The sequence below is a fragment of the Morone saxatilis genome, unplaced genomic scaffold (genome assembly GCF_004916995.1).
Source record: "Morone saxatilis isolate NCDOM2014 unplaced genomic scaffold, NCSU_SB_2.0 Contig5, whole genome shotgun sequence".
NCBI lineage: Eukaryota > Metazoa > Chordata > Actinopteri > Moronidae > Morone > Morone saxatilis.
Window position 1 is genome coordinate 19,296,663 of NW_023340095.1, and position 10,534 is coordinate 19,307,196.

The 10,534-nt window shown below is 40.2% G+C and overlaps 1 protein-coding gene across 1 annotated transcript in view; it reads right to left on the reverse strand.

Moving 5' to 3' along the window:
* fgf14 (fibroblast growth factor 14) overlaps positions 1 to 10,534 on the reverse strand; it is a 102,341-nt gene that overhangs the window by 82,350 nt on the left and 9,457 nt on the right. The gene's annotated exons all lie outside the window — the stretch shown is intronic.

Consider the following 10,534-nt stretch of genomic DNA (forward strand, 5'->3'; position numbering starts at 1 on the left):
AAACTTAACACCTATCTGTTACCAGTCCACCACTCTTTTTCTAAATTTAACAACACACTCAATGCTATTTCACACTTAGAGCACTAGTTAACTTACAGTAGATGTCATTATTCTTTCATATTGATTTACCCCTCAGTGGTTTGTACACTATTCTGTGAATGAAATATTCAATATGAGGTAACTTTATCTTACAAATCAGTACATCTAGTGTAGAATCTATCTAGTGTATATATATTCCCCACTGTGAGTTCTTGGATGGTTGCTTCTCTATTGATTTCCTTGGAAATAGTGAGGAGGTTATATGACAAAGACGAATAGCATTGGGGAGGTCAGATAATTAGGTCAGCACTGTAATGCTATATTCTATATCCCTCAGTATTTAGGAGATTCTGAAACAAACCACAAAGTTTCAATTACAGTGTGTATAAGGGGAGAAATACTAAGAGGGATGGATGGTTTCGTTGCACCATAAACATTCCCAACACCAGATATACACATACTCAATGAGATGATGAATCGGTAAATATATTGACTATTACTAACAATAATGGTAGAACACAGGGACAGTTCCGTTTCTGAGGATCTTACTATACTGCCTACTTATTCAGACTCTTACAAACTCACGGACGATGTTTTTAATGTCTCTTGCTATAACTTATACTTATCATTCACATGGTAAAAAAAAGGTATGGTATAAACGTCTCAATAAATCAATTTAACGAACAAAGAAATGAGATTCTATCAAACTTCTTGACTTATGCATAGCTACGCGCATCCTAATGGAATTTAATATCCCTGCATTAAGCCTTCCAGGTCATGCTTCATCTCATGTTTGCGAAGAAATTCACTTAATCAAACTTTCCTCTGAACCTTAACCATCTAACAACCTAACTATATACATTTGATTGGTGGAGCTCAATAGCTGTAATATACTGCCGGGAATAGAAGCGATGCCTGAGAGGATCAGCTCAGGGCAAGAAAGGCACGAATAAAATGTTTCATTTTTGTCCGTTTTTTACTGACACATTACAAGGAAATTGTAAAACATGGATTTGTTGTGTTTCCTGCAGCATAAAGACACTATTTACTGCAGTTTAAACTCCATGTGGTCATCGGTGGCAGACATCTCTGAAAATGGTTCTTGTATAAATGAAGACAAAGAAGAAAGAAAACATAATTTGGATGCCAATTAAGCATCAAGTCGTGAATATTTCCCTCACGTTGAGAGACTCAAAGTAAAAGACAAAAACAGTATATTGTGTATTTGTGCTCCATGAGGGTTTTAATAAATTTCACTAAGATTTTGTTTAGATTTTTTCATTTATATAATCACATACTGTTCGCCTTTCCTCCCCTGCGTTCATGGTCACTGCTGCAATTCCATATTGTTCAAGGCAGCCTCTTTTCCCGGAGATTTTTGAAAATCAATACAGCTGATCAGTCAGAAATTGGTCACACTGGTCATGAATCATAAATTTATCATGTAACACAATGTAATAGTACTGTGTTAATCAGATCCTTCGATGGAGCCTAGGGGAATGGAAGGAGTGAAGAAGAAAATGAGCAACATATTTCTGTAAGCGAAGATCTGAGTTTATCACAAAGTATAATTACTCAGCAAAAAGAGTAAAAGGATTTCACTTATGCACAGCTTCAGCCAGGGTCCTTGGTTATTGCCTGAGCAAGTCACTGTGAAACACCTTGGCCAGGCCTTTCTTTTTCTCTCTGTCTCACCATGCTGTACATACAGTGTTATAACGCACTCCCACATTCACGCTGCAAAACCGTCCTCACACGGGGAGGTTGCTATATGCTCAGGGACCATCATTAAAGCACCATGTAAACCACTAATGATGCAGCAGAGAAAAACATCCTTTACACAGAGGAGTTTCCCACAAAAGCACTCTGGACAAGATTTATTAGGAAAATGGTGCAGAGCAAATTTTTATAAAACACAAAAAGGACAGGCCTCTCAAGAAGAACAACCGTATCAGTCGCTTCAGCAAGAGCCAGAGCTCCCCTAACTTTAATGAAGTAGTCATCTTAACCCAATCCATGATCACTCTCTGAACCTAACAAAGTAATTAATTGGCCCAAACATTAGGGAGGGACCCATTATCCTTTTCTTCTGTCATAATGTTGACCTACAATGTTGACTTTTGCTATCAAACAAGGCCAAAGTGTCACATAACAAGGTAAATGTATGTGAAAGTAATTCCTGTAAGAACAGCTCAGAATTTTCCAACGTCTTTTACAACTTTACATGACTAGCCAACGTCAGCTTGTCACAGATTTCTTTATATAGTTATCTACTACATCCAGAGCTCGGCTGAGCACGCTCACAAAGTACAGGCACTCAGTAAGTAGTCAGCTGCTCTGCTCAGTAGTCAGGACTAACCCTTTTAGTTTTTGTATGTCTTGCAGAAAGTGCTTTTTCACTCGTGAAGGATGGTTACATATTTTCAGGTTTTTCCTCATGTCCTACGGCTTCTGTGCCTCAACTCTCAGTGATTTACAAAATTTTACAGATTTCCATATAGCTTTACTTATGGCTAGTAGCTAACCGCTAACTGATGCTAAGAGACAAGGCGCTTGAGGCACCGGCATTCGCAGCGGTCCAAAGCTCCTGTACTCGAGATGTAACGTTAAACACCAACACAGCCCTGGTGCTCCGAGCTGCCAGTCTGGCCAGTCACCTAATAGGACGGCTAAGTTAGCAGCACACCTAACCAGCTAACAGCAGCAGCGACGGTTAGCCAAAAACAAAACTGACCATCACAAATTGCATGACCTTAGTAAGTCCAACAGAATACACAACCTCCATTAACATATCTCCACCTATTATCTGCATAATTCTCTGTTAAATGCATATGCAATAAGGAGAGGTGTGCCCGGCAAAACTCTAGCGCAGATGACATACAAACAAGGATTATACATTCATGCTATAGTGGCGTAACCCACAGGTGCTCAACCACCTTGTCTATCTAACCCACGTTCTTCTATTTCTTTGTTTCTTTCAGCTTATTTAACACTTGCATGGCTGCAAGACTATATTAATGGAAAGATTTTGACCAATTTGGGTGATAAACTTCCCACTTTCCACTTAAAGCAGTAGAAGCATTCATCTGTCTTTAGATCACATTAGGTTATTCTGTCTCTATTTTAAATGCAGTACACTTCCCGTGATGTGTTTCAACATTGGTTTTGAGCCGTTACATAACTCTTCTACCAGAAAGCATAAAGAGTAGTATGAGAAGAGATTGAGAGCAACACAAAGGACAGCCATGATGTTTAGCCTTGAAACTGGTGGATCGTGACTCTGTTGCTATAAAAGCAGGTCTGTCGAAGTGACTTGATTAGCAACTCATCAAAATGATCAAATAGCAATTCCTGTTGTGGTCTGACTGCAGAACTGAATGTGAACGGTGTTGGACTGTTTGGTTTTCAGAGCTTATGTGCATGTTCTGTCAATCCCTGCCTAAACATGTGAGGACAGAGCGGACAGACTGCACGTACTTCACACTGTACTTCACAGGAATGTAACTTATTTCTTTCTCTGAGAAGAGTTCAGTGTCATTGTAGACCTTCACCAAATGCTTCAATCCACTTGGGTTCGAAAAAAGCTTCATATTTTATTCAGGACAAATAATACGAACTAAACTCCAGAAGCATTGCATACATAATGAAATTACCTCATCCTCTTTGGCATGCTGCTGCATAAAATTGGGGGAGTGATCCACACACACATAGACATGCAAACATACTCTCTCTCACACGCACACACACACACACACACACACACACACACTACAAAGTGTGACCTTCAGGTTTGATCATCTGCAATGCAGTGATTAGTTTTATTGGTGTGGAGCAGACTGCATTGATAAGAGTTTCTTCCCTACTCATACGAAGTTCACATCATCTGCCTCTTTTATATTCATGTCAATCACACTCACGCTGTGAGTCAATTAAGTGATCTGATGAACAAACATACTGGAAGGTCCATGTATATTTAATCTGTCTACTTGCATGAAATCTATACAGTTGGATCATTTTAAAATGGGCGACAAGTGTTATAATTGCATAAGTAGAGTTTTATCCAATAGCCAAGCTCTCTGCTGGGACTCACCATGCTCTGCTTCTGCATTTAGTGCCTTGCGTACACGCCGCTCCACAATCTTAGCAAAAGATTTTACTTCCATATCTGGCTGCAAAAGCCAACACAGGATCAAGCTTGATTTGTCTCAGTGAACTTTGACGACAGCTTTAATATAATGTCAAATAAACATATCCTTTGTACCGCCGCTCAGATTTTCACAGGTGCCCCATATAGCCTGACACAACCTTTTTAACCCAATCACACGAGCATGGCCACCTTCTCACACATACACACACACATACCTCGCCTGTCACCCACTTGTGAAAACCCAGGCAACATCTCCCAACCAGAACCTTCCAACATGCAGATAACCATATCCAGCAGATAGCACTGACACTTTCTCAGCTGGCTGGAGGTAACCTATGAGAAATGTCAAGTGCTGTCATGTCATGGCTAAACGGTGTTGGTGAAATGGCAACTTACATAATGCCTGAATGGCATGCAACAGCAAGTAGGACTGTGCATCTGAGTCCCCAAACAAAAAAAGGTATCTGGGAAAAACAATATTGTGTGGCTGGTTTAGCTACATGTTGTTTGTACAGAAGTGTTTTGGCTTCCACTCTGTCCCCTGGTGCTGCATCTGTCTGGGCTCTGACACACTGTACCTGAGTGCTTCACCGTCTCTAGCCTAGTGTGTATAACTGAATACAACTGGCCTTTCTGCGCAGACAGAGCCAAGCACTCACCACCACAAACAGGTTACTTAGTCACTGCCCACCCCATCATCTCTCTCCCTCTCTCTGTCTGAATAAAGGACAACAGCCACGGGGGAAGCAGCCGAAAACGGTGGGAATTGAACTTCAAGACAGGGATGTGCGAGAGGTGAAAACAAGTACGAAAATGAGAACTTCCAAAAGGTCATCATAAAAAATGTTGACAAAGCTATGTAAGTGCCCAGGACAAAAAAAAAGAAAGGCAATAAAGTGTTGGGCTTGCCGGGTGTGATGAATGAGACAAAAGCTCTGGGGCTAATGCCATTATTTATTTTTTTTTTTACAGCAAAACTGTTTGGAAGTGTTCCACTGCTCCAAAACAATGTACACAAAAATGAATGCATACAGAGAAAGAGAGAGAGGGAGAGAGACAGAGAGAGAGCAGGGGAAAGACAGAGGCAGCAGCAGCACAATACTGCCTGCTGCACTGCAGCAAAAATCTACACAGCATACCGTAGCCACCACACAACCTCCAGCACTGCACAGAACAGACCCCTGTACGGAGGGAGAGGAGTGATAGAGACAGACCGAGGCAGACAATGTGTCTGTGTGGGAAACACAAGAATACTGAATGGGTTTCTTCTAAGACATTCAACAAATAACATGAATCAATCACATCAATCAAAAAACCAAGAGGACTATGTATGTGTCTGTGCACAGTTAAACAAAGCCAGTCAAAACCAACTGTTATAAAGCTGTGTGCTGACAGGAGCTGGTCATTTAGGCACAGCTCCTCTAAGTGGGCATTTGGACTGAAAACAGCCCTGTTGTTTCAGGTACCAGTGAGACAATACAATATGATCCAGGAAGACCAGTTTCAGTCCATCCACTGTGAGACACCAGGATATTCAACAGTGGTTTACAATATTATGAGGACTGATTTTACTGCTTATATCTGTCATTACAATGACTGCAAGGTAAACAGCAGAAATACTGTAGTAAACTACCAGAAATGCACACTTTTAAGCATTTGATTGAAACAACACAGCACCTGGTTGGATGACGTCACTTTACGCACCGGCAAAAGAAGAGCCAGGGTCGACTGAGGAGACCCCTTCTGTGTCGACAGACTGGCCTCAAATGAATGAGGAGATGTGTTTTTGTCATGCGGGGTTACAGTTGCTCTGAACATGGCGACCCTACAGTACACAGCCTCAGCAGAGACTTCTGAAATCTCGAGATACCAATTTATAGCCAAAGAGGAAAGATACTAAAAGGACTGAGTGACCACAACCTGACCATGGAGACTCACCTGGCAACCCAGAGAGCCAACAATAAGAGGTAAAGAAGGAGCAACACTGCAGCCTGTAAAAATAAATAAGAGCCCAGTTCTCGACCAAAACAAAACATAAATACCGAGAACTCAAAACACTCCCAAACCAAAACTAAATTCAATATTTACTTGGGGAAAAACACTGACATTGCTATGGAAGCAGCAAAATACAGTATGTCAGAGCAGGTCACAGCCTGAGGGAAAACCAGCAGAACAACACATACTAAGCTCCTTCAAAATCTGACTCCTCGCTTTATTTTTTATTTATCGCTTTTCTTGTATAGTTCTCACCATTACCTCAACAGGTAAATCATTTGTGCAAGGAGAGAGAGGGAGAGAGAGAGAGAGCATCCTGCTCAGCTTTTCCCCCATCAGTAGGGAACACAGTCAGATGATAGACAACAGTAATAAATGAGCTACAGGCCAACAGTGAGTCATGAAATCACATCAGCAATCAATCATAATCAAATCATTAAAATGTACTTCCAGCACAGGAAAGAAACAGTGCCAGATGACCCTGCTTTGTGTTTCCCTCCACCGGTCCTCACTGCTCTAAAACAGAAAAGCAGCAAGCCATCACTTCAGCAGTGTTCCTCTGGCTGTAGGATTTGTAGTAACACGTACTGAGGCTCAATAACACAAACACACACCAGTATGTTCAGTCTGGTGTGTTTGATAAAGGTTAAAGACGTTACATTCCTGTCATCAGAGCCACAGGGAACATGACCCAACCATCTCGCCATGCAGCACAGCAACATGCTAATGTGACTGCATCATATTCTGCTCCTGGTTGACAACCTGGAAACAATGTTACTGGTAATACGCAGTCAGCACACTCTGTCAGCCCTTAAACCTAGCTCAGGTCCAATATTAACAGGCTCTATTGGCATGTTGATTCAATATATATATATATATATATATATTTAAAAAAATATATTGGAAACTGAAGATTCCCGTGAATTTTTATTCATTGTTGTACCATTTTCCCTCATGTATTTTTGCCATTATTGGTGTCCATAATCCACTTCAATGGTTTGTCAGATTCATGTTCTACAGTACATGTTTTTTTTTTTTATTGCAATCATTTCATCTCATCTGCTCATCTGCATTTTTTCCACTTCTTTTACTTTGTATTTCTGTCAAGCATGAAGACTGCCAACTGTCCTCATCCTGTGTACCTGCTGTGCATCATGTTCTCAGTAGACTGTTTATGATTCCATCCTCAAAAAAAGTCATTCAAATCCAGGTTGAAATACTTTTTTTTCTTCTGATTTAAGCAAGTTACAGCTGTAAGAGATCACGTGTGCAAATGACGTCCACTGACCCCATGTACACATAAAAAGCTCATAATTAGCTTTGCTAACTACTTTGACTTCACCTTTTTTTCTTTCCTCTTTATATAGAAATATGTGAACCTTTCTGCTCCATTACCATAAGGGAAAGTCAGAGAGTCTAACAAACTCTGGGACAGCTGTGGCACTAAAAAGTGACTAAGCGGACTCAACGTGACTAAATAAATGTAACTGATAGTGGAAAAAAATAATTTTATACCCCATACACTTAATGTCAGTAGCCTACATTTTCCTTGGAAATTAAATTTCCATATTATTAAATGAATTGAAGCTTAGTTTGTGATATTTATTTACATTATAAGATTTATATCAGCATGTAAAACAGCAGCAAAAATAAGTACCTCAGTACACAATTTTACGAGACAACATTTGTTGTATATAGCCACCTGTGTGCAATGCCATTTAAGATCTATAAGTGTAATATTTATTTGTGTTGTTTTCTATATGTGTTACCTTTTACCAAAATTAATCTTGGATGTCACTGTGGCAAGTTACTCTTGACATCCCTCGGCACACACTGGAGAGTGCTACCAGGAGGATTTTGGTATCGACATTACCTTTTAGACCACAGGTTCTGAACAGCAGGTAATTTAAAATAAGTTTTGCATTTCCTGTAATATTTTTGTTTCAGTAGTGTGCATTGAGTTCACATTGTTTACGAGCTTAAATGTGATGGTAAGTAAGTCGTGGCTTCTTTTCCACCACATTAGCTCTGGTTTTTAAACCGGTTCTGTTTAGGATTCAACAACAAATAATCTGCATGGACTGTAACTGAATAGGGTCAGCTTGCACTGCAGTATTTTAAAGTTGGTCATATGGTGGTACTTAGAAAGCCTAATATTTTCTGAGGTGGTACGCAGTTTAAGAAACCCTGTTTTAGACCCTTTACAGTGATGTGTTGATCTAAGATGTTCCATCAGAACTGTGTGACTGTATTGGAACTGTGCCAATGGCTACAGTGAGCCACTGGTCTACTAAACAAAAGTGATCAACTTTAGATACACTCACATTGTGTTAAACTGTTCTTTCTCAACACAAGCATAAATTACTGTGTTACAGTAATACACATACAGTATCTCTGTTAGTTATAAAACCACAACATGACTTTGGGTTGGATCCAGGTCAGGGATGGAGCTGGAGAGGAGACTGAGGCATGAGTGTTAGAATAGAAGCAAAGAACCACTAGCCACTATCTCTCTGGATTGAGGGGTAGTGGAGTGAGGGCAGGACAGTCTGTGATGATGTAAGGCTAAGCAGATAGCAGAGGCTAGCCTACAGGAGGCAGAGTTTAAGACATACATCTAAAAACCTGGACTAGTGTGACATCAATCATAGGTTTCTCTGGGGGCAGTTTTCAAGAGATTGTGTGGATTCTGCCACCTGCATCACGGATGTAGTCAAGATCTACTGCAAAGCACAGAAACAGTTAGGAGGACATGAAATCAGGGTGAAAATGAATCTATGTACACCTGCTCTATATAGAAAACCTGGGTATTTTTCATGAATATAATATGTAACAGCATTCTACTTATGGTGACCACTTAAGGCCCCTCGTACAGACATTCATACCTTTGCAGCTTCTCAGATGGTGTTATGTTGACTTGTATGGCTGAAATTACAGGGTTTCTCTCAGCGGGAGGTAAATACTCCCTTTAAATACATCTAGACTATAATCATGTCAGCTTTCAATCGAGATAGGAAATGTCAGTGGGTGAGAGGATTATTTAGGAGTGAAGTTGTTACCACAGGGCGAATGGTGTTGCCACTGAATGAAGAGGAAGTGCTACAGCAATACAACACAGGGAGGACGTGGAGAACAACGGCTCAGGTATCAATACAAATAAAAAAAATTACAATTAGGTGAATAGTAGTAATAATAGAATAAAATCTTGCATATTTTGTTAAAGTTTCATTCCAAATAAGGTAAACCTTAATAAACAAGATTATTGCACAACAGAACTATTAGCACTATAAACACAACAGAAATATAGCAGCAAAAACTGCGCGGGAGTCAGGAAGTGGTACCAATTTAAGACCGGTTCTCGCTACATTTCCTAAGGACTACACTCTTGTAGGTGAGTCACTGATCTCAAACACAGAGGAAAGCTTGCCACCTGCTGTGCTAAGTTTCTGAGGTTTGGCTTTTTATAGTGAATACATAAACTGCCACAAATAACAGGAAATGGAATATCATTACATAAAGACCATATTTTATTCCTTCTTTTTTCCCTTTTTAACAATTACTGTAAATCCTTACTATTAAAAGACAAACCTTTTCTAATGGACACTTTGTCACAACTATTTAATGTCTTCACCAGGAAAGCCCTTAAAAAGAAAAAGCATGTTTCTGGGGTTCCTGGGGAAGATAAATCATCATGACCTACTGCACTTGCTATTAGAAGTCGAAACCTTCACAATGTTAACAAAGTTAAACATCGATTACTTTATGAATGCAGAAAAAAACTGGTTACAGTGGCATCAAATCATTGCTAGTGTTGAAAAAATGTTACCTGTAGTTGAAAACGCTGACTACATCACACTGGACTGTCACAGTAATCGTTTCATACACTGAACCCCGAGACAAAAGCTCTCTGGAGACAAAAGCCCTTCACACACCCATTAAAATGCTTTCATCCGCTATCACAGTGTTAACATGAATGGTACATTGAGGCCTTTATGACACCTCACCATGCTTTTTTTGGTAATGGTGATAAACTTCAAAAGATGCATGCGTCGATGTCAACTCTGCAGTACAGCTGTGTACAACTGTTCAAACTTCTGGTCCTATAAATCAATAACCTCCCTAGTCTAACTGCATTAGTCTCTTTTGCTCTTCATCTCTCTTTCTCATCACTTTGTCACTTTGTTGTGCATCTGAGTGCAGTGCGTCAGCCCCGCACAGGAACTCAGCAGCTCCAGGAAAAGCAGCAGCAGCTACACAGCAGTGTGTCCAATCCTCTGGGAATCCTGGAAGTTACAGAGAAAACGCTTGGAGTTGTGTTACACCCGTGCTCCACAAACACACACAAACACACAC